General features: G+C 39.6%; 2 long non-coding RNA genes across 4 annotated transcripts in view; one reads left to right on the top strand and one right to left on the bottom strand.

The window, feature by feature from the left end:
- The window catches only part of LOC118534579 (uncharacterized), a 182,584-nt gene that overhangs the window by 17,360 nt on the left and 140,668 nt on the right, over nt 1-24,556 (bottom strand). The gene's annotated exons all lie outside the window — the stretch shown is intronic.
- Nucleotides 1-24,556, top strand: part of LOC118534580 (uncharacterized) — a 569,730-nt gene that overhangs the window by 541,184 nt on the left and 3,990 nt on the right. Inside the window, exons 4-5 of the long non-coding RNA XR_013441946.1 lie at nt 12,174-12,404; nt 17,671-17,786. This is a non-coding gene — a long non-coding RNA (uncharacterized LOC118534580). The remainder of the gene's footprint in view (nt 1-12,173; nt 12,405-17,670; nt 17,787-24,556) is intronic.

Raw genomic sequence — 24,556 nt, 5'->3', positions numbered from 1 at the left:
TTCATCCTTAAGACATCCAAATGGGATCTAAAAAGCCATAATTTCAATAGAGTTTCTGAGGACACGCGGCAATTTTGGAAAAAGCACCAGCTTTATTACTGGCCTGACCTGCTCAGATTGCTGCCCAAAATTACTTTTGATTTTTCCACTGGGCAAGAAATTTAGCTTCTAAGCCTCAATCTATCAATTTGTAAATGTGAGATGGTAATGCCTACTTTCAGGGTTGTTGTCAAGATCAAAAATAATATAAGAAAATCACCTGGCCTAAGTTCAATATATCCTAGATCATGTTGTAGAACTTGGGCAAACTTATCAAAGATTTTGTTCTTTGTTATTATCACTTGATGAGGACCTGCACACTGATGAGAAGAGATGACAGGGAGCACCTGGAAGAAATTTCTGAGAGTTATCAACAAGAATCAGTATCATGAAGTGACAATGGATAGGTCACTACTCACCTCATTCCATATGGTATATATTTGCTATGCCCTGCCCCTTGTCATATTAATTTCTCTGAACTGTTGAACTAGTCAAATAGTATGCCAAGTGTCTGGTATTTCCTGAAGAAATGACTTCCCTTAGATTATGGCAGTGACGACTAAACCAGATATCTATCTCAGATGAGGGGAGTCTCCTTGCTCTATTTTAATATATGGCCCAAGTTCTTTACTTTCAACAAGTATTTGGTGAGCCTCCCTAGAGCAGTATTGGTCATCTATGAGTGACTGGAGTGGGATTTGGATGCTGTCAAACCCTTAGGGCTTGAGGTGGGTATCTCACACTCCTCAGAAAAGCTTTGTCCATCACTTTTAGAAAATGGAGGAAGGAGTTCAAACATTTTAACATTATAAACTCAGACAATACAAGACATAAAGAAGGTACGTCTTTGAATATGTCTGAATATAAACTGGTTTTGCTTTGTGGAAAATTGCTGCTTATTTCTTACCTATGGCTTGGCAAATTAGGAAAGCATTTCATACTGACTATTGGGCCCTGTATATGCACGTCTGATAGAGCTTTAAATTTAGTATTCTTAAGTCCAATAGGATAAATTTGATTTATCGATTGATTAATTGATTAATTGATTCATTCATTTTGGGGGATCCTGGCACCTGATCAGCAATATTGTTCCCCACTCCAGCTCTTACCAGTATCAGAGGTAACACTGATTTCTGGACTTTGTAGTTCTGTAACTTCCTTAACCAGTGGCCTTTCCCTTCACTGAACTTCAACCACACACTCCCAAGACAACACTAAGAACTTGAAGCTCAGCCTTTGAAGCTCTAAAATCCTATTCCTTCACTAGAAAATTAAAGCTTAATCTTCCTAACCCTCTCTACATCAGTCCTTTGGCCTCATTCTCCTTACTTTCTGCCTGTCCTCCTGAGACCCCATTATACATCACTTCAGCTATTTCATTATTCTCATCTTTAATTCCATCAACCCATCTTATAAAATTCCAAGTTTAAATCCTCCAAACTTCTTTTCCTTACTGCCAAGTTGCTATTGAATACCACTGGAGAAAGTTATAGTTATTATCATTCATGCCACTCAGCAGGTGCCATGGATATGCAATGATTTTATTACATGTCCTTGGTCAATGTTTTTCTTTTCCTTTTTTTATTATGTTATGCTAATCACCATACATTACATCATTAGTTTTTGATGTAGTGTTCCATGACTCATTGTTTGCATATAACACCCAGTGCTCCATTCAGTAGGTGCCCTCTTTAATACCCATCACCAGGCTAACCAATCCCCCCACCCCCTTCCCCTCTGAAACCCTCAGTATGTTTCTCAGAGTCCACAGTCTCTCATGGTTCAAACCCCCTTTGATTTCCCCCCCTTCATTTCTCCCTTCCTACTATCTTCTTTTTTTCTTTTTTAACATATAATGTATTATTTGTGTCAGAGTTACAGGTCTGTGATTCAACAATCTTACATAATTCATAGCGCTCACCATAGCACATACACTCCCCAATGTCTATCACCCAGCCACTCCATCCCTCTCACCGCCCCACCACTCCAGCAACCTTCAGTTTGTTTCCTGAGATTAAGAATTCCTCGTATCAGTGAGACCATATGATACATGTTTTCCTCTGATTGACTTATTTCACTTAGCATAATACCCTCCAGTTCCATCCACGTTGTTGCAAATGGCAAGATTTCATTCCTTTTGATGGCTGCAAAATATTCCATTGTATATATATACCACATCTTCTTTATCCATTCATCTGTCGATGGACATCTTGGCTCTTTCCATAGTTTGCCTATTGTGGACATTGCTGCTATAAACATCAGGGTGCATGTACCCCTTCAGATCACTACATTTGTATCTTTGGGGTAAATACCCAGTAGTGCAATTGCTGGGTTGTAGGGCAGCTCTATTTTCAACTTTTTGAGGAATCTCCATACTGTTTTCCAGAGTGGCTGCACCAGCTTGCATTCCCACCAACAGTGCAGGAGGGTTCCCCTTTCTCCGCATCCCCGCCAACATCTGTCATTTCCTGACTTGTTAATTTTAGCCATTCTGACTGTTGTGAGGTGGTATCTCATTGAGGTTTTGATTTGGATTTCCCTGATGCCGAGCAATGTTGAGCACTTTTTCATGTGTCTGTTGGCCATTTGGATGTCTTCTTTGGAAAAATGTCTGTTCATGTCTTCTGCCCATTTCTTGATTGGATCATTTGTTCTTTGGGTGTTGAGTTTGATAAGTTCTTTAGAAATTTTGGGTACTAGCCATTTATCTGATATGTCATTTGCAAATATCTTCTCCCATTCTGTCGGTTGTCTTTTGGTTTTGTTGACTGTTTCTTTTGATGTGCAAAAGCTTTTTATCTTGATGAGGTCCCAATAGTTCATTTTTGCCCTTGCTTCCCTTGCCTTTGGCGATGTTTCTAGGAAGAAGTTGCTGCCGCTGAGGTCGAAGAGGTTGCTGCCTTTGTTCTCCTTTAGGATTTTAATGGACTCCTGTCTCACATTGAGGTCTTTCAACCATTTGGAGTCTATTTTTGTGTGTGGTGTAAGGAAATGGTCCAGTTTCATTCTTCTGCATGTGGCTGTCCAATTTTCCCAACACCATTTGTTGAAGAGACTGTCTTTTTTCCATTGGACATTCTTTCCTGCTTTGTCGAAGATTAGTTGACCATAGAGTTGAGGGTCCATTTCTGGGCTCTCTATTCTGTTCCATTGATCTATGTGTCTGTTTTTTTGTGCCAGTACCATACTCTCTTGATGATGACAGCTTTGTAATAGAGCTTGAAGTCCAGAATTGTGATGCCACCAGCTTTGCTTTGCTTTTCAACATTCCTCTGGCTATTCAGGATCTTTTCTGGTTCCATACAACTTTTAGGATTATTTGTTCCATTTCTTTGAAAAAAGTGGATGGTATTTTGATAGGGATTGAGTTGAATGTGTAGATTGCTCTAGGTAGCATTGACATCTTCACAATATTTGTTCTTCCAATCTATGAGCATGGAACATTTTTCCATTTCTTTGTGTCTTCCTCAATTTCTTTCATGAGTATTTTATAGTTTTCTGAGTACAGATCCTTTGCCTCTTTGGTTAGATTTATTCCTAGGTATATTATGATTTGGGTGCAATTGTAAATGGGATCGACTCCTTAATTTCTCTTTCTTCTGTCTTGGTGGTGTATAGGAATGCCACTGATTTCTGTGCATTGATTTTATATCCTGCCACTTTACTGAATTCCTGCATGAGTTCTAGCAGTTTTGGGGTGGAGTCTTTTGGGTTTTCCACATAAAGTATCATATCATCTGCAAAGAGTGAGAGTTTGACTTCTTTGCCAATTCGGATACCTTTTATTTCTTTTTATTGTCTGATTGCTGTGGCTAGGACTTCTAATACTATGTTGAATAGCAGTGGTGATAGTGGACATCCTTGCCGTGTTCTTGACCTTAGGGGGAAAGCTCTCAGTTTTTCCCCATTGAGAATGATATTTGTTGTGGGTTTTTCATAGATGGCTTTTATGATATTGAGGTATGTACCCTCTATCCCTATACTCTGAAGAGTTTTAATCAAGAAAGGATACTATACTTTGTCAAATGCTTTTTCTGCATCTATTGAGAGGATCATATGGTTCTTGTTCTTTCTTTTATTAATATATTGCATCACATTGATTGATTTGCGGATGTTGAACCAACCTTGCAGCCCAGGAATAAATCACACTTGGTCATGGTGAATAATCCTTTTAATGTACTGTTGGATCCTATTGGCTAGTATTTTGGTGAGAATTTTTGCATCCATGTTCATCAAGGATATTGGTCTATAATTCTCCTTTTTGATGGGGTCTTTTTCTGGTTCTGGGATCAAGGTAATGGTGGCCTCATAAAACGAGTTTGGAAGTTTTCCTTCCATTTCTATTTTTTGGAACAGTTTCAGAAGAATAGGTATTAATTCTTCTTGAAATGTTTGGTAGAACTCCCCTGGGAAGCCAACTGGCCCTGGGCTTTTGTTTTTTGGGAGATTTTTGATGACTGCTTCAATTTCCTTAGTGGTTATAGGTATGTTCAGGTTTTCTATTTCTTCCTGGTTCAGTTTTGGTAGTTGACATATCTCTAGGAATGCATCCATTTCTTCCAGATTATCTAATTTGCTGGCATACAGTTGCTCATAATATGTTCTTATAATTGTTTGTATTTCTTTGGTGTTGGTTGTGATCTCTCCTCTTTCATTCATGGTTTTGTTGATTTGGGTAATTTCTCTTTTCTTTTTGATAAGTCTGGCCAGGGGTTTATCAATCTTGTTAATTCTTTCAAAGAACAAGCTCCTAGTCTCGTTGATCTGTTCTACTGTTCTTTTGGTTTCTATTTCATTGATTTCTGCTCTGATCTTTATTATTTCTCTTCTCCTATTGGGTTTAGGCTCTATTTGCTGTTCTTTCTCCAGCTCCTGTAGGTGTAGGGCTAGGTTGTGTATTTGAGACCTTTCTTGTTTCTTGAGAAAGGCTTCTATTACTATATACTTTCCTCTTAGGACTACCTTTGCTGCATCCCCAAGATTTTGAACAGTTGTGTTTTCATTTTCATTGGTTTCCATGAATTTTTTAATTCTTTAATTTCTTGGTTGACCCATTCATTCTTGAGTAGGATGTTCCTTAGCCTCCATGTATTTGAGTTCTTTCCGACTTTCCTTTTTTGATTGATTCTAGTTTCAAAGCGTTGTGGTCTGAAAATATGCAGGGAATGATCCCAATCTTTTGGTACCAGTTGAGACCTGATTTGTGACCTAGGATATGATCTATTCTGGAGAATGTTCCATGGGCACTAAAGAAGAATGTGTATTCTGTTGCTTTGGGATGGAATGTTCTGAATATATCTGTGAAGTCCATTTGGTCCAGTGTGTCATTTAAAGTCTTTATTTCCTTGTTGATCTTTTGCTTAGATGATCTGTCCATTTCAGTGAGGGGGGGTTAACGTCCCCCACTTTTATTGTATTGTTGTCAATGTGTTTCTTTGCTTTTGTTGTTAATTGGCTTATATAATTGGCTGCTCCCATGTTAGGGGCATAGATATTTACAATTGTTAGATCTTCTTGTTGGATAGACCCTTTAAGTATGATATAGTGTCCTTCCTCATCTCTTATTACAGTCTTTGGTTTAAAATCTAATTTGTCTGATATAAGGATTGCCACCCCAGCTTTCTTTTGGTGTCCATTAGCATGGTAAATGGTTTTCCACCCCCTCACTTTCAATCTGGGGGTGTCTTTGGGTCTAAAACGAGTCTCTTGCAGACAGCATATGATGGGTCTTGTTTTTTTATCCAATCTGATAGCTTGTGTCTTTTGATTGGGGCATTTAGCCCATTTACATTCACGGCAACTATTGAAAGATATGAATTTAGTGCCATTGTATTGCCTGTAAGGTGACTGTTAGTGTATATTATCTCTGTTCCTTGCTGGTCTATGTTACTTTTAGGCTCTCTCTCTGCTTAGAGGACCCCTTTCAATATTTCTTGTAGGGCTGGTTTCGTGTTTGCACATTCTTTTAGTTTTTGTTTGTCCTGGAACCTTTTTATTACTCCTTCCTTTTTCAATGACAGCCTATCTGGATATAGTATTCTTGGCTGCATATTTTTCTTGTTTAGTGCTCTGAATATATCATGCCAGTCCTTTCTGGCCTGGTCCAGGTCTCTGTGGATAGGTCTGTTGCCCATCTAATGTTTCTACCATTGTAGGTTACAGATCTCTTCTCCCGAGTTGCTTTCAGGATTTTCTCTTTGTCTCTGAGACTCATAAGTTTTACTATTAGATGTCAGGGTGTTGATCTATTTTTATTGATTTTGAGGGGGGTTCTCTGTGCCTCCTGGATTTTGATGCCTGTTTCCTTTCCCAAATTAGGGAAGTTCTCTGCTACAATTTGCTCCAATATACCTTCTGCCCCCCTCTCTCTTTTTTCTTCTTCTGGGATCCCAATTATTCTAATATTGTTTCATCTTATGGTATCACTTATCTCTCAAATTCTGCCCTAGTGATCCAGTAGTTTATCTCTCTTTTTCTCAGCTTCTTTATTTTCCATCATTTGGTCTTCTATATCACTAATTCTTTCCTCTGCCTCATTTATCGTAGCAGCTAGAGCCTCCATTTTTGATTGCACCTCATTATTTGCCTTTTTGATTTGGCTTGGTTAGATTTTAGTTCTTTTATTTCTCCAGAGAGGGTTTCTCTATATCCTCCATGGATTTTTCAAGCCCAGCTAGTATCTTTAAAATCGTCATTCTGAACTCTAGTTCCGACATCTTACTAATGTCCGTAGTGATTAGGTCCCTGGCAGTCGGTGCTGCCTCTTGTTCTTTTTTTTGAGGTGAGTTTTCCCATCTTGTCATTTTGTGCAGAGGACAATAGATGAATGAGAGAACAAAATGCTAACAGGGTAACAACGACCCCAGAAAAATATCCACCAAACAAATCAGAAGAGACCTGAAACCAGTGGAAAAGAAGGAAAGAAAGAAAAAGAAAAAAGATAAAAAAAAAAGAATATGATCAAATATGATCAGGCTGGTGCATACATCAGTGCCACACACTAGATTTTGGGCATATTTTGGTCTGTTAGAAGAAAGTGCCTGCCAAAATTTTAAAGAAAGAAAAACTTATACATGTACAAAGATAAGGGTTAATACGATGAAGGGATGGAATATGAGTGTAAAGATGAAAATTATAAAATATTTTATAAAAGGAATTGATAAGATAAGAAGTTTGTTGAAAAAAGAAAGAAGAGGAATTAAAAAAAAAGAAGGGAGAGAATGTGATCAGGCAGGAGACTAGAACAAAGCCATACACTAGAGATGTAGGGTATATTTTGGTCTGTTAGAAGAAACTGTATCCTAAAATTTTAAAGAGAGAACAACTTACATATATATGAAAAATAAGTTTAAGTAGTATGAAGGGATAGAATATGACTCTAAAAATGCAAAATAAAAAAGATTTTTAAAAAAGGGATTGATAAGATGTTGGTTGAAGAAGAGAAAAAGAAAAATTCAAAAAAGAAAAAGGAAAATTAAAAAATTAACTTTGAAAGACTAAAGAATCAGGGGGAAAAAAGCCGGGAACTCTATGTGCAGTATTCCCCTAGTGCTGGAGTTCTGCTGTTCTCATTGATCAGTAAACTTGGTCTTGGCTGGCTGTTCTTGCTGATCTTCTGGGGGAGGGGCCTGTTGCCATGGTTCCCAAATGTCTTTGCCGGAGGTGGAATTGCCCCGCCCTTGCCCGGTCTGGGCTAATTAATCTGCTCGGGTTTGCTCTCGGAGCTTTTGTTCCCTGCAAGCTTTCCGTACAGCTTTGGAGGACAAGAGTGAAAATGGCGGCCTCCCAATCTCTGCCCTGAGGAGCTGAGAACTCGGGGCCCCACTCCTCAGTGTGCCCCCAGAGAAAAGCAGTCAATCACTCCCATCTCCCTGGTCTCCGGCCACACTCCGTGCTCACCCAGCCTGTGACCGAGCGTTTCTATCTCTGGCACATGACCACGTCTGGAGTCTCCAAACCCAGCAGATCCCTGCGGTGTGCTCCCACGCTGCTCTGCCGGGGGGAGGAAGGGGAGTCTCCCCAGATCTGCCGCTTGTTGGGTCCCTGCTGGAGGAGCAGGGGCCCAACTGTGCCGCAGATCATGGTTTATGGCAACCCCGAGCTGAGAGTCCACTCCTTGGCTCCGTCTCTGTAGCCGGCTTCCCTGCTCCGATACCTGGGAGCTCTGCTGCACTCAGGCACCCCCGGTCTTTCTGTGACCCTGAGGATCCTGAGACTGCACTGTCCCACGAGGGTTCCACCCCCTGTTTAGCCACTGGAGCAATGTCCCTCAGCAGAGCAGACTTCTAAAAGTTCCGATTTTGTGTTCCGCGGCTCTATCACTTGCCAGAAGTAGCTGACGGAGGCCCCCTCCCCCGCTGTCTATCCTCCCAAATATCGCCTCGGATTCACTTCTCCGCACGTCCTACCTTCCAGAAAGTGGTCGTTTTTCTGTTCAGAGAGTTGTTGCTATTCTTTTCTTCGATCTCCTGTTGAGTTCATAGGTGTTCAGAATGGTTTGATCCCTATCCAGCTGAAGTCCTGGGACCAGACGAAATTTAGGTCTCTACTCCTTGGTCAATGTTTTTATACTCCAAACTTCACAAACTTCTCTCAAACTGTCTCTCTTTCTAAAATGTCTCCTCCTTGAGTGCAAGAAGCATAATTATATCTACACAGATACTGCCCAATCCCCACAGCTCTAGTGCCTAACATAGTACCTGGCACATTTTAGATAATCAATAAACATTTGGTGAATGAATAAAGAAAGACCTACCACACTCTTGAACCTATCAGAGGATAATTCTTCATGCTCCACAAATAAAACTAAGAGATTAGTTGTAACTATTTCCCTGTTCCTATACCATGGTGATCATCCCAATCCATTATCACCATATTTCTATTCACTTCCCGAAGTTATTTCTTTAACTTGCACAGATTTCTATCCTTCCCTTTTTTTTTTTAAAGATTTTTATTTATTTGTCAGAGGGAGAGAGAGAGCGAACAAGCAGGGGGAGTGGTAAACAGAGGGAGAATCAGGCTCCCCACTGAGCAAGGAACCCGATATGTGACTCCATCCCAGGATGCTGGGATCATAACCTGAGCTGAAGACAGTCGCTTAACTGACTGAACCACCCAGGCATCCCAATTTCTGTCCTTCCTAAAGGAATTTTAAACTTAACAAGTCCAAAAATGAATTATCTAATCCCCCCCAACCTGACCTACCATTCTACTTATCATGTCAGAAACATGAGAGTTACCCCAAATACCTTTCCCACCCTCACCACTTCTAATCATACCTTTAGGTCAGCCACTGCAAACTCCTAATATCTCTGCAATTAAGCATTTCTCAAAGTGTGCTCTGGTCATATAAGCTAGAAAATGCATCATATTTTACATTCCCCTTGGAACATCAAAGGATCTAAAGAGTCTAGTAGTAAACCAGGTCTTTAATTTTGTTTAACCCAGCACTTTTAGACTTACAACTGCTACTTCCATTGCCAATACCTAAGAAATTTGACAGAACTGAATACTCCTAGAGATACAATTTGGAAACTACTGCTCTTTGTCCCCCTGTCTCCATTCTCACTGTGTAATAGATACTGTTGTCACTCTGCCCAGATCCCCTAGGATCTTTTTACCAACTTCATGCCACCATTGTCCAACTTCTATGTTCTCATTAAAAGCCCATACCTTTGACCTTCAGAGGATTGTTCTCGGGCATAGGAATGATGTTGCACTCCTAGGTATCAGGAAGAAGATTCTAGACCAAGTACTTGTGTGCTTCCCATGTAGAGAGAGCCAGAGCAACTCAGAGTTCCTATGTCCCTCAGGGTAGCTTCTAGCCAATGACTAACTGGTATGGAATATAGGGTGAGGTGTAATTTATGCTACAGAGCTCATTTTGGGATTAGACTGAGACTGAGACTATTCCTGAACTCACATCTTTATTTGACTTTCTTGCCTTCTCTGTTCTGCTTCCCATATTCCCTCATGCATTTGTTTGAAAGTACTGCTTTTGTAAATCATTTGCAAATAAATCCTGGCTCAGGGTCTGCTTCCTGCTAACCAGGAGCACAATACTTTATTTTGGCTCTCTCCATCTGTGATGTAGACTACCACCATATTCCATTAAATGATCTCTCTGCTTCTAGCCCCACCCTCTCCATTTTGTCTATGGTAAAATCTTTATCATGACACCCTAAGACATCCACCATGTAGTCCAGACCCTATTCTTTAGCTGTAGCTCCTCCTACTCTCTTTAGTGAACCTGCCATTTAGCCATGCCATAGCAACTACTATTTTCCAAATATGTAAAGGTCCATCATGGCATCATAATATTGCACAAGCTGTGTGTCCTGCCAGAAGTGGCCTCCCCAGCTTTTTTTTTTTTTTAAGATTTTATTTATTTATTTGACAGAGAGACAGCGAGAGCAGGAACACAAGCAGGGGAGTGGGAGAGAGAGAGAAGCAGGCTTCCTGCCAAGCAGAAAGCCCGATGCGGGACTCGATCCTAGGACCCTGGGATCATGACCTGAGCCGAAGGCAGACGCTTAACGACTGAGCCACCCAGGCGCCCCCCTCCCCAGCTTTTTTAGTTCACAAATTCATACTCTTTCTACAGAAGTATTTTCAATATCCCAGTAGCCATTTCCTTAATGCTGCCCTTTTGCAGTCCAGCCCTCTGCCTTTTACCTCTAATAGTATTTGTACATTATAATTTAACTGTTTGTCACATTGTCTGACTTCTTTTCTAATGTTGACATTTCTGAAGGTTGATCATTCTGAGGGAGTGGTTCTTGGTCTCTTTGGACCCACAGGGTCTCATTACATACAGAAGATACTCAGTAAATATCCATTGCAACCTAGAAATCACCTGTCCAGTAATTAATGACTCTTGAGCTCAGGATATCCTTGTTATAGACTTTGTGACCTAACTAATCTCTAAGAGAGCAATTTTATTTTTAGTTGTTCCTGTCATCCACACTGTAGATCACAAATTATGTAAATCAAATCACACACAAGAAATACCCCCAAATGGAATATTTTAGGTGTCAAATTGCTATCAATAAACTTGCTTGCCAAATTTATTTGAGCCCTTTAAAGAAATTAAACACAGCTTAAGATTCTGTGTGGAATATTTGGATTCTACATCCTTAGGCACTTAAATCTTACAGGACTAAACAGTTAAAGCACATTTACAAAACGACAGCTCTGTTGTAGGAGGTGTTGCAGGAGGATGTTATTTTCTCTAGTGAGGAGTGGATCTGGGATTTCAGCACTGATAAGTGCACAAGGCCACTAGTTCATGACCTCTAAGTACCTTTCTTTGTGAGTTTGCTGGTGGGTTTATGAAGACAAATGCTATGTGTTCATGTTCCTAAGAGGCAGTTTCTTTAAAAAGCAAAATTAGTAGTTTCCCCACTGTCCTCTGTCCTCAATTTTCACTACCTGGGATGACTTTGTAGATAGATCTGTAACTTGTAGCTTCTGCTAAATCTTATAAGCCTAAAATGGGAAACTGGCACAATTTATTGTTCCTTTAGCTTGGTCTGTGACCTAAACACATCTGGCTTTTGTCTGTAACAGCATCCACCAGGTGGTTTCTCCTCCGGAAGGCTTTCTGAGTTTGTCTACAAGACTGCTGGTTTAAACAACAACAAAATAAAAACCATTCTTCAAATAAATGACCAGAAAATTCTAATTCCAAAGGCTCCATGAAATATAATTTATTTTTGTGGAAGTAAATAAGTGTTTTTAATTTATGTTATCTGTAATGTGCCCAGAAGACCAACCCTAAACAATTTTTTTTGGACATAGTGAAATATGGCTTTCATTATTTCCAGTCCTCGTTATCTTCACTTTTTTTTTTTTTTTTTAGTCTATCTTCTGTGTCAGTTAGCTAGTGCCTGTGACAAGCCACCCCAAAACTTAGTGGCTTAAAACAAACAACCAATTAATATTTCTCATAAATCTGTGGTTCGGATGGGTGGTTGTGCTGACCTTAGCTGACTATTAATGCATTTATTGTGTTCTTTCTGTGGGTTGTCCAGGGATTTTTGTTGATCTTGCCTGAGTTCTTTCATGTGTCTGTAACCTCAGTTTTGATTTTTGGGGAGACTTGACTTTGCTTTCTCTGTCTCATACTCTTTCAGGCTAGCCTGGCATGTTTTCATGATGAAGACAGACAGCAAAAGAGAGAACAGAAGTGTGTGAGAACTCTTGGAATCCATGTGCAGAACTTGCTCCTAATCAATCCCACCATACTCTGTTGGCCAAAGCAAGTCACAATGCAGCACAGATACCAGGGGTGGCAAAAAGGCTCCTCCTATTTATTGGAAGAACTGCACAGTCACATGCACACAAGAGTGTGGACACATGAGAAGGTAAAATGTTGGGGCCATTTTTAAAAGCAGTCTCTCTCCTTCAGCATTTTCAGGTGTGGTATAACTTTAAGATTTCCAGTCTATACCCTCTCAAATACACGTTTTTGTCCTTAAAACTTGTGGTTGAAAAATCACCTGGAAAGCTATTCATAGAAAGATGAATGTCTCTTAAAGCTAAATCTGCTATCTGTCTATATGCATAATAATGCTGAAAAACTGCCTCACTCCTCAACACACACATACAGCAGACTCTAAAATAAAGAACATCATGCATAATCAAGTAGTTCCAGAAGTATTCTGTATGCAAGAGGAAGTTATCAGTAAAATTCTTCATATAATAACAACGGCAATAATATCAAATGATATAGTAATAATATCCATGTACATTTATTGAGCACTTACTTACTATGTGTCAGGTTTTGACCCAAAGGTTTAATTCATTATCCCATTTCTTTGAAGGAGTTACTATTGGCATAATACCCATTTTATAGATGAATATATCGAGGCTTAGATGGAAAAGTAATGTACACCCAGTCCCCCAGTTATTTGGTGCCTGCACCAGGATTTGCACCTGCCCTTGCCTATTGTAAAGTGAATGCTGTTCACCATTGCATCCCACAGGTGGCTTTCTCTACAAATTAACTGTAAGATTGATCACATATTACTTTCCACTGGTGGTTCTCAACTGTGACTGGACACTAAAATCACCTGTTTAAAAAAACGTTGATGATATTTAATTTTTTTAAAGATTTTGTTTATTTATTTGACAGAAAGAGATAGTGAGAGACAGAGCACAAACAGGGGGAGCAGCAGGCAGAGGGAGAGGGAGAAGCAGGCTCACCCCTGAGGAAGGAGCCCAGTGTGGGGGTCCATCCCAGGACCCTGGTACCATGACCTGAGCTGAAGGCAGATGCTTAACTGACTGAGACACCCAGGCACCCCAGTTGATCCTTTCTTTTTTTTTTTTTTTATTATGTTATGTTAATCACCATACATTACATCATTAGTTTTTGATGTAGTGCTCCATGATGCATTGTTTGCATATAACACCCAGTGCTCCATGCAGAACATGCCCTCTTTAATACCCATCACCAGGCTAACCCATCCTCCCACCCCCTCCCCTCTAAAACCCTCAGTTTGTTTTTCAGAGTCCATCGTCTCTCATGGTTCGTCTCCCCCTCCAACTTCCCCCCCTTCATTCTTCCCCTCCTGCTATCTTCTTCTTCTTTTTTTAAAACATATAATGTATTATTTGTTTCAGAGGTACAGATCTGTGATTCAACAATCTTGCACAATTCACAGCACTCACTATAGCACATACCCTCCCCAATGTCTATCACCCAGCCACCCCATCCCTCCCACCCCCCACTACTCCAGCAACCCTCAGTTTGTTTCCTGAGATTAAGAATTCCTCATATAAGTGAGGTCATATGATACATGTCTTTTTCTGATTGACTTATTTCGCTCAGCATAACACCCTCCAGTTCCATCCACATCATTGCAAAAGGCAAGATTTCATTCCTTTTGATGGCTGCATAATATTCCATTGTATATATATATATATATATATCACATATTCTTTATCCATTCACCAGATGATCCTTTCTTGATTAAAACTCTCCACAGTGTAGGGAGGAGAGCTTCACAAAAGGCATTTATGAAAAGCTCACAGCGAACATAATTCTCAGTGGGGAAACACTGAGAGCTTTTCCTCTAAGGTCAAGAACACGACAGGGATGTCCACTCTCACCATTGTTGTTCAACATAGTACTAGAAGTCCTAGCCACAGCAATCAGACAACAAAAAGATCCAAATTGGCAAAGAAGTCAAGCTCTCACTCTTCGCAGATGACATGATACTTTATATGGAAAACCCAAAAGACTCCACCCAAAATTGCTAGAACTCATACAGGAATTCAGCAACATGGCAGGTTATAAAATCAATGCACAGAAATCAGTTGCATTTCTATACAATGAGACAGAAGAAAGATAAATTAAGGAATCGATCCCATTTACAATTACAACAAAAACCGTAAGATACCTAGGAATAAACCTAACCAAAGAAGTAAAGGATCTGTACTCTAAAAACTACAGAACACTTATGAAAGAAATTGAGGAAGACACAAAGAAATGTAAAAACATTCCATGCTCATGGATTGAAAGAACAAATATTGTTAAAATGTCTATGCTATCCAGACCAATCTACACATTCAGGGCAATCCTTATCAAAATACCATCAACATTTTTCACAGAACTGGAACAAATAATCCTAAAATATGTATGGAACCAGAAAAGACCCTGAATAGTCAGAGGAATGTTGAAAAGAAAACCAAAGCTGGTGGCATCACAATTCCAGACTTCAAGCTATATTACAAAGCTGTAATCATCAAGATGGTATGGTACTGACACAAAAACAGACACATAGATCAATGGAACAGAATAGAGAACACAGAAATGGACCCTCAACTCTATGGTCAACTAATCTTCGACAAAGCAGGAAAGAATATCCAATGGGAATAAGACAGTCTCTTCAACAAATGTCCAGCGATGGATGAATGGATAAGGATGATGTGGTGTCTATATACAATGGAATATTACTCAGCCATCAAAAAGGATGAAATCTCACCATTTACGTCAACATGGATAGAACTGGAGGGTATTATGTTGAGTGAAATAAGTCAATCAGAGAAAGACAATAATCACATGGTTTCACTCATGTGGAATATAAGAAATAGAGCAGGGGATCATAGGGGATGGGAGGGGAAAACTGAATGGGGAGAAATCAGAGAGGGAGACAAAATCATGAGAGACTCTTAGCTACAGATTGAGGGTTGCTGGAGGGGAGGTGGGTGGAGGGATGGGGTAACTAGGTGACAGGCATTAAGGAGGCACATGATGTGATGAGCATTGGGTGTTACAGGCAACTGATGAATTACTGAACTCTACATCTGTAACTAATGATGTACTATATGTTGGCTAATTGAATTTAAATGAAAAAAAAAATTGCTGATGCCTTGATCCTACCCCAAGAGATTCTGGTACTTATGCTGAGCATGGGGATTTTAAAATCTCCCCAGGAGATTCTAATATGTATTTTTTCCAATGCTGAGTAAAATGAGACACATGGACCAGCAGCATCAGCATTTCCTGAGCTTATTAGAAATGCAAATTCTCAGGCCCCTTCCCAGACCTGATGAGTCAGAATATTTGGAGTGGGGCTCAGGAATCTGCATTTTAAAAATCCCTCCAGATGATTCTGATGCACACAAATGTTTGAAAATTACCACTTTGCACCTGCTCCACCTTGTGCATTAGAGTCCCTGGGAGAGTTTTATCAAATGCCTGGGCCCTGCCCTAGAACTACTCAAACTGTATTTTCACCTAAGTTTCCAGGCAATTCTGATGCACCCAGGATTGAAAACTGCATCTTTATACTAAGTAGACTGTCTTGCTCTATACATTTCCAGTATATGGACACTAGGGTTTATTAAGCTTACACAGTTTTTCTTTCTCTCACAAAATACCTAAACATAATGAACACAATCATCATCCTAAAATAAAGGTCTGGAGCTATACTAAAGAATTGCACTCTTTGCTGAGAGCAGAGCTTGATACTGCAGGATTCTAGAAAGGACACATTGATTAGTATCTCAGCTATAACTAGTAGAACATAATGTCAGAGGGATGGCTGAACTATGAGCACTGGGATGAAGCCACCCATGGCCCCAGGACCTATAATGCACATTCCAGGAGAAGCCTGACTGCAGCCATTATCCTTTCCAGAAATAAATCAAATGCCCAAACATAGCTGACTTTAAGATTAAACTCAGAAGCTGATACCTGGGATGGACATTGGATTTCCCATGGCAAATAAGAAATCACATTCTACTTCTTCCCCAAATTGCCATTTTCAACTTCTGTTGGCATATCTGAGAATTACTGCCCCATTACTAATTGGCCCCTTAGCTCTGGGTCCTAGAAAAGAAGAAATTAGAATCAGGAAATATTTCTATTGCAAGTTATCTGGAAACTTGTAAAAAATGTCTCCTTTAGTAACTTTTACTGAGAGCCCTCCATAGAGAATCTATATATCCTTAGGGAACACACTTTTTAAATCAGCTTTCTTTTCAATCAAAATGCCTTAAATTCCTACATTCTTCAATTAGCTTATAATCCAATAACAAACATTTACTGAGTGCTTATTGTTTAGAAAGCATGATACTAAATGCTGTGGGTGATTTAAAATAATCTGTGCATAGTAGAACCTACTATTCAAAACATTATTCCTAGACCAGCAGCATCAATATCGTCTGGGAACTTGTTAGAAATGAAGATTTCAGGTCCCCACTCAGGCCTATTGAGTCATCTGTTTAATAAGATCTCCAGGAGATCTGTATGACCATTAATGTTTGAGAAACATTGCAATAAAAGATGTGGTCTAGTCTTTTCAAGGCAGTTGAAAAAACACTACGTATATATGAAAAATTAAATCATATTAAAAATTAAGTATAGGCCAAAACATGGTCCCTGCTCTCAAGAATCTTAAAATCTAGAGATAGATTAATGTGACAAGTTGAATAATTATCTTAGGTCAAGTCCTATAGAAGCAGAGCCTGAGATTTGGAGCACATGACTTACTAGGGGGAGGGGCGGTTCTCAGGAGAAGAGAAGTGAGGGAATTAGGGGAAGGAGCTAAGTAAGGGTATGATCCCAGCTGGAGTCAGCTTTTTGTCATCTGTTAGAGAGTATTTGGCTGTAGGCTGCCCCTGAATTGGGAGTAGAGGACATAAACTCTGGGCCAAAATGGCTTGCGTTAAACTGAAAGCAACCCTCTGAGAAAGGGAAGTGACTGTGAGATATGGGCAGCCAACCCTCACAGCAGCTGGGGGTTGAATGTACTGACCATTAAAGGGAATCTGGACAAGGCACCAACAGCATCCATTTGAATAATATAAGATGGAAAGATGTCGAAGGGAAAGTAGAATTTAAACTGGACAATGGAGAACCCAGGTATTATTCCCTTTTCAATAACAGTATTTTATTTTCCCTGGGGCACTCTCATGTCTTCCACCATCTCCACAGGTGGTTTACGATGGTGACTATACTTCAGACTTCAGGGGTGGCCATGCAGGGTATCATACCCCCCTGGCCACAGGGATTGGTTCTGGAATGGGGACTTGACCAAATTCACATCAATGAGAAGCCCAATAAGCTGGCTCAGTTGTTAGGAACGAGTGCTCTCTCTCTCTCTCTCTCTCTCGCTGTAGGTTGTGGAGCCCAAGAATGAGGTCATTTGAGAAGACAGTAAGACTGAAAGAGAGAAATTGAGGTCTGATTATATGAAGCATGAAGCCTGACCAATCCCTGGGACTTTTCAGGATATGTGAGCTAATAAATTAATAATTCATTTTTTTGCTAAAGCCAATTTGAGCCTAGTTTTCTGTATTTTGCAGTTAAAAGTATTCTAAGATTTAGATATGAATGCAGCTTTTCCTGTTTTTGATATTCCTTGTGGTCTTGACAAGATGAATTGTCCACTCCCCTTTCTCCTTCTTATGAATCTTTCCCTTTTATTTATACCACTGCAGAAATACTATTTTCTGTTGTAATTATGTTCTATGTTCAGATCACTCCTAAAACTAAATTGAAAATGCTTTCTTACCAGTTGCTTCAAAACTGCATGCTTCTTTGAGTCCATAAACTTCGTAAGCGGTGAAAATAAGGTAAAAGCTAATATATATTAGAGAAAGGTGTTATTTCTAATCCAGTCTTGACCAAAATATATCAGTTTACTTCTTGACTTTGTAAATTATAACATTTTGAAGAAAATGTTTTCACCATCAACCTGCTTCAAGCTCTATCTTACTTTGAAATATTAATAGAGATATTCTTAAAAACAAGCTAGAAACATTAACTTAAAAAAGAGAACAAAACAGTTTATTAAGGATTTTAAGACAGCATAAAAACTAGACAGTTTATTGCCACTATCAAAAAACATGAATCAATCAGGAATACCTGAGATAAAAACAGTAAGCATAAATCTGAATTTTCAAAGAATCCTTAAGAACTAACTTAAGGTGCACATTTCTAAAGTTTGTGTGGACTTCTGGGATTACTAATAGCAAAGTTTCAGAAGTGAGGAAAAACTAACTCATTGGTCAAGTGAATTTGCTTAGTTTTTTGTTTGCTTTTTGTTCTTTTTTTTTTTTTTTTACACTTTATTTCAGATTCTAGGACTCATAATATCATCAGCTGAGGGCTCACCAAAGAGACACTTGACATATGTTGTCTCTCTTAATTCTTAGGACTATAGCTGAGCCTTCATTAAGGAGATGAGGAATCAGGTGCTCAGTGTTTTTTGTTGTTATTTTGTCTTTTTTGTTTGTTTGTTTTTTAACTTTTCCAAAAACACAGGTGTATAAACAGTAGAGCTGGGATATAATCCCCAATCTAGTCCAGAGCCTGAACTAGTAGCCACCCTACACCTGCCATTTCAAATCTGATTTTCTTGCCTCCCTCTTGATATAAACCTTGGCCTTCTGTGGTACCTTTCAACTCAGGATGGTGATGGGGTTCACATTTACCTATAGTGACCTTTCTATCTGAGTTGGCTGGGGACAGAATATCAACGCTGACACTGGGTGTTATATGCAATTGATGAATCACTAAACTCCACCTCTGAAACCAATAATACACCATATGTTAATTAATTAAGTTTAAAAGAAAAAGAGTATCAATGCTGACAACAAAAGGAAGGCTCAGTCTGTTTCTCCCCACTCTGAGCCTGCACTGCATCTGACTGGACAGCACCAGGGAGGGAGGGCTTCATACATTTTGGCAGGGCTGAGATACTCATATAACAGAATTAATCCATAGTGGAGGCCCATCTGATAGAAAGGCAGTGAGGTGTGACATTTAGTGTTTTGGCCAGAGTTCCCTAATTCTTCTTCCTCAAAGGCAGTCTGTACCACACAGCAGCTACATTCAATAGCAGTTCACTGCATTATGTTCCACACCTGCCAGCCACACTTACTCCACACGTACCATTCCACAGTTGCCATCCCACATATTACCATTTCACACTTAGTGTGAAAATTCGAATGACTCTTCATTAGGCAGAGTTAATGTATCTATATCTGGATTTGTCAAACTCTGACCTCTTAAAAGACAGGGGTTGGTCACTGTAATGAATATGAGTCTTCAGACTGGGAGGAGGAAGCAAGCCTGTGCTTTGTAAGCCAACTATCTGTTTTTGAAAATATGCGATGAAAAAAGCCATGCATGTTGTTTTATGAACCAGTTTTTAGACTAGTGACTTGTTAAATTTATTTTCAAAGTTGAGTTCTTTGTAGGCCACTTGGTTCTAAAATGTTTAGATAATTGACTTTCATGTATTTTTTTTCGGGTCTTCCAGAATATCCTCCTTATAAATGAGTAGAAGCTGTTGTCATATGGGCCTTTCCTCCCATCATTTAGCATATTACCACACAAATGTGCATTATTCATAAAGAGAACAGCAAAAGGACACTTGACATCATTGGCCAATATTAGATTCTATGATCTTTATTTGTCCCTAGATGTGTATTCTGGCAATAGAATGAAGGCCTCTACTCTGCATGTAGATGACAGGGTCAGAAAGTAACATTATCCTAAAACTCTGGGCTGTATGTATTTTCTTAGAGTCTGTAATAGAAATCAATGTTTTTGCCAGCCTAGTATCTCTTTTTGGACAACAGGGCCTTTACTTTCCACTTGGCTGAACCCCTTCTTTTTTTTTTTTTAGTTCTCTTGGATGGCATTGCCTATACCCCAGGCTGGGTCAGTTCAGCATTAGCCTCACCAGTTGGTGACAAAATAGGTGTGTGAGCCAGGGCAGGTCAGTAAGAGCCTTAACCAGGACTTTTGATGGTGCTACAAGAAAAAAAAAGGTCTTTCTTTTCCCTATGTTGGTGGAGCATAAGCCTTAAACTGCTAGAAGCCATTCTTGCCATCACTTGAGATTATTCTGCTGAGAATAAATTCAACAGAGAAAAGAAATAGGACTTAAGAAAAGAAGCTGCCCTATGCCATAGTTATCACTGTTTCTGATGTTAGGCCACATTAGACTTTACAGAAGCCAACACATAGCCCTTCCTGTTTAGACTTAATTGAACTAAGTGTTCTGTTACTTATAACCAAGAGCATCATAATCAACACAGCAATCCTAATCGAAACTCACCCATGTCCATACATTGTTGAAAATTTCCTTTAGGAGTAGTCCATTCAAGGAAAATCCTTCTGAAAATGAGTTGATTTGGGGGGCTTCTTGAGGTATTAGAATTTTTTGGAGTCTCTCTGATGTGAATTCAGGCTTTGTAAATACATGAGATTTCCTAGGGTAGACCTGATATGTGGTGGGGCCCCTACTTTCTGTAGGAACCACACTGAACACAGCCAAGATCTGGTCCTTAAAGTTTGCAGACCTTGACAGTAACTCTCAACTTCTGGAGGTCAAGTATGATGGAAGAGAATTGAGGTGAGGGAGGATTTAGGTTCTGATATTCACCTGAAACATCCATCAGCTTCCTGAATTCTGTACCAAAGTCAAACTCTCAGCAATCTTTTTAGTCTAGAAGTCCTATATCACAGGAAGCTTTTCTGTGCCTCTAAAGGTAAATAAGAAGGCAGAAATCTGATCCTGTATAAGACACTGTGCTATTGCATTTGTTCTCAAACTTTAGCATACACCAGAATTACCTGGAGTGCTTATTAAAACAGTTTCTCTGATTCAGTAGGTCTAAATTGAGGCACTAAAATTTGCAATCTAACAAGTTCTAAGTAATGCTGAGTCTGCTGATCTGGCAACCACACTTTGAGGATCTCTGCCCTATAAGTATATCATTCACAGTATAAGTAATACCAGTGTTGTGTACAAGACTAACACTGATGGGGTAGGTTTGCATCTGATGACAGTTCCCCAGTAGAACTCACTACTGGTGAGGAAGGTAAAATCTATTTCCCCAGATGTATTGATTAAATTATTTCCCCCTTTTGGAGGGCAAAGATGCATTTATGTACTCTGAACTTAGCAACTTTCCTTCCAAAGCGGCATATGCCAGTGCTTTAAAGTCATCCTATTTACTTCCCATCCTTCTGTGGCTTAAGCAGGGTTTGCAATAGCCAAAAAAGTCATCAATCATGGGACAAGAGCTTTTGTAAACTCTAGGGCAGACAGCAAGGATTAGGAAATCTCCAAACTGGATAATTAGTCAAGAAAAATAAATACTCTTTAGTGAATGCAATAATAACCACACTGGGCTTACAGCTAATCAATTTGTTGGGCCATCTGTCTAAGGAAAGTGGACAGGAGACAGTGCCCATTATGCAGGCCTGCAGGGGCCTAGGATGAGACTGATGGAAATGGGAGCCTCTTTTTTTTTTTTTTAATTTTTTTTATTGTTATGTTAATCCCCATACATTACATCATTAGTTTTAGATATAGTGTTCCATGATACATTGTTTGTGCATAACACCCAGTGCTCCATGCAGAACGTGCCCTCCTCAATACCCATCACCAGGCTAACCCATCCTCCCACCCCCCTCCCCTCTAGAACCCTCAGTTTGTTTTTCAGAGTCCATCGTCTCTCATGGTTCTTCTCCGGAAATGGGAGCCTCTTGACCTAAAGGAACCTGAAGAAGCAAGACTTCTACCTACTGCTTTTCTTGTGTGGAGGCTGTAGGGAGCCTCAGCTTTTAGAGAACATCTCTGTGGGTTGCTGAACATCAGAGGCACATCCTCAGGCCATCAACCTGTTTGCATCTGAGATGGCCAGGCCCTGTTCATTTTAGGGTCCTTTATTATGTCAACAACCTTTTTAAGTTGAATTTTTATATTTTAAATAGTTCTTATAACTATTAATTTTTAAATTATTTTGAGTGTATCTTTTTAGCTTTTTAATTTTTAGTCAGCTCACCTTACTGAGCCCTTATTATATGTAATCCTCCATATACAAGGATTATAAATGACTTGAGATAAGCTTGGCTTTGAGGAACCTGTGGGATGGTTTGGGTAAGAAGACACACAGAGGACATCACCTTTGCAAAGCCTCCAACCTCAACCCAGCTAGAATTAGATGTCCTCAATCCAGGGGCACCCATGTGTGAAAATCATCTCCTCATCTAACTGTAGCTCATTGGACTGGAAGCTTTTAAGAGAAGTGCAAGATCTTGTTTGTATGATCAGGATCTATTAAAGGGACTGACACATGGTAGGCATTGTATTGGTGCCTAATAACTGAATGAGAATGTGTTAAAAATACAAGTAGCATGTAATATCTACATCAGCACATAGGGCAATTCATAAAGAATTCTCAGGGACAGTTTCTCCAAACATAAACTTTGTATAAGTTTTACATAAGAGAGAAGATGACCTATGTGGAGAGTACAGAGTTCTACTCACCAGCAATGATGATGTCATCTTGGAGAAATAGGAAAAAAAGATGGTGAAAGTCATGCTAGGTTATTTGCACAGATTATTATACTGGGCTTTATAACAATCCCATCAGTTAGTCACTATTATTGGCCCCATTTTATAGATGAAGAAACAGAGACTGAGAAAAGATAAGCATCTGTCCTACATCATTCAGTGTGGTATAATAGGGTGAGGCTTGAAATGTAATGGTCTGTACTAAGGGTCTGAACTGATAACCACTGCAGTGTACAGCCACCCTTTAAGAAAGACCAAGTAGAGGCATCCTGGACTTGAACCAAGAACCATTGATCTCAAATCTTTTAGTTTATCTTAAAGTACTGTTGGACAATAAACCAGGGGCTGAGGTTGGATGTCATTTGGAAACCTGGTAGTCTGTACAGAAACAATATTTCCTAGATTTCCTGAATGGTAGTGGCTTAGGGAGTAAGCCAGCCAGCACAGGAGAGAGAAGGTGGCATACTAGAGGAGATATTGGTTGGAGTCAGGGCCAGGGTTCTAGGTCTAGGGATTGGGTCTATTACAAAGACTTTTCCAGAAGTACTATAAGTGGAGTAGTCCTCTACCATTGGTTAGTCCTCTATCATTGGTTAAGGCATATGTGTTTTCCCTGGAAAACATTGTTTCAGTAATAGGACCCACAGCCAACTCAGTCGACTATGCTTAGTTGTTTCAACGGTCTCTGATTTTCCACTGGGTGGCAGAGTTTCAGACATTGCTATAGGCTTCCCAAACCTCTGAACCAGTTTGTCTCTCTATTCTGTCTATGCCTGGCAGTGTGCAGGCATTTGCTTATTATTTTCACTGTCTTGCTTCAACCTACTGATATTATAGCTGAGGTGGGTAATTTGAAAGCTCCCTATTATAGGACTTGTAGGTGCATAATGGACTCTGCTGCTCCTGGCATTTTGGCTTTTGTGACTGAGACTGCCCATCAGTTTGGGTTAGAGGATTAGAAACAGGACCATGATCCAATGAAGAGCCCATGGCTGAGTTTATAGTTATTCCTCAGCAAAAGTCAGACATCCGTGGCACATAGTAATAGATGTAGGGGGAAAAGCATCCAAAGGTAAGCCACCTTTTGCAACATCAGCACTGAAACAATTATGTTTTATTCTAATGCTATAATCCAGGCATGTTCTGGGACAGGAAAAAAATCATGCCTTCCAATATAGAATTGATATTTATTCATTCCTTCAGCATTGAATATTGTTTTAGTGATCCAGGGACTGTCCTAGATGGTAATAAGCGAGATAGAAAAAGCCCATGCCTTCATGAAACTTATGATCTAGTACAAAAAGACTGACAATTAACCATAACAAACATATACATATATCAAATCATCACATTGTTTACCTTAAACTCATACAATATTATCTGTCAATTATATCCCAATAAGGGTGCGGAAAACAAAAAATAAAAAAGCATGTTATTATGTTAAAAAAAAAAAGAAGATAGTAGGAAGGGAAAAATGAAGAGGGGGAATCGGAGGGGGAGATGAACCATGAGAGACTATGGACTCTGAGAAACAAACTGAGGGTTTTAGAGGGGAGGGGGGTGGATGGCTGGGTTAGCCTGGTGATGGGTATTAAGGAGGGCGTGTATTAAATGGAGCACTGGGTGTTATATGCAAACAATGAATCAGGGAACACTACATCAAAAACTAATGATGTAATGAATGGTGA

This window comes from Halichoerus grypus, chromosome 10 (genome assembly GCF_964656455.1).
Source record: "Halichoerus grypus chromosome 10, mHalGry1.hap1.1, whole genome shotgun sequence".
Taxonomy (NCBI): Eukaryota; Metazoa; Chordata; class Mammalia; order Carnivora; family Phocidae; genus Halichoerus; species Halichoerus grypus.
The sequence above is the reverse complement of the archived record's forward strand: the minus strand, read 5'-3'. Positions and strand labels throughout refer to the sequence as shown.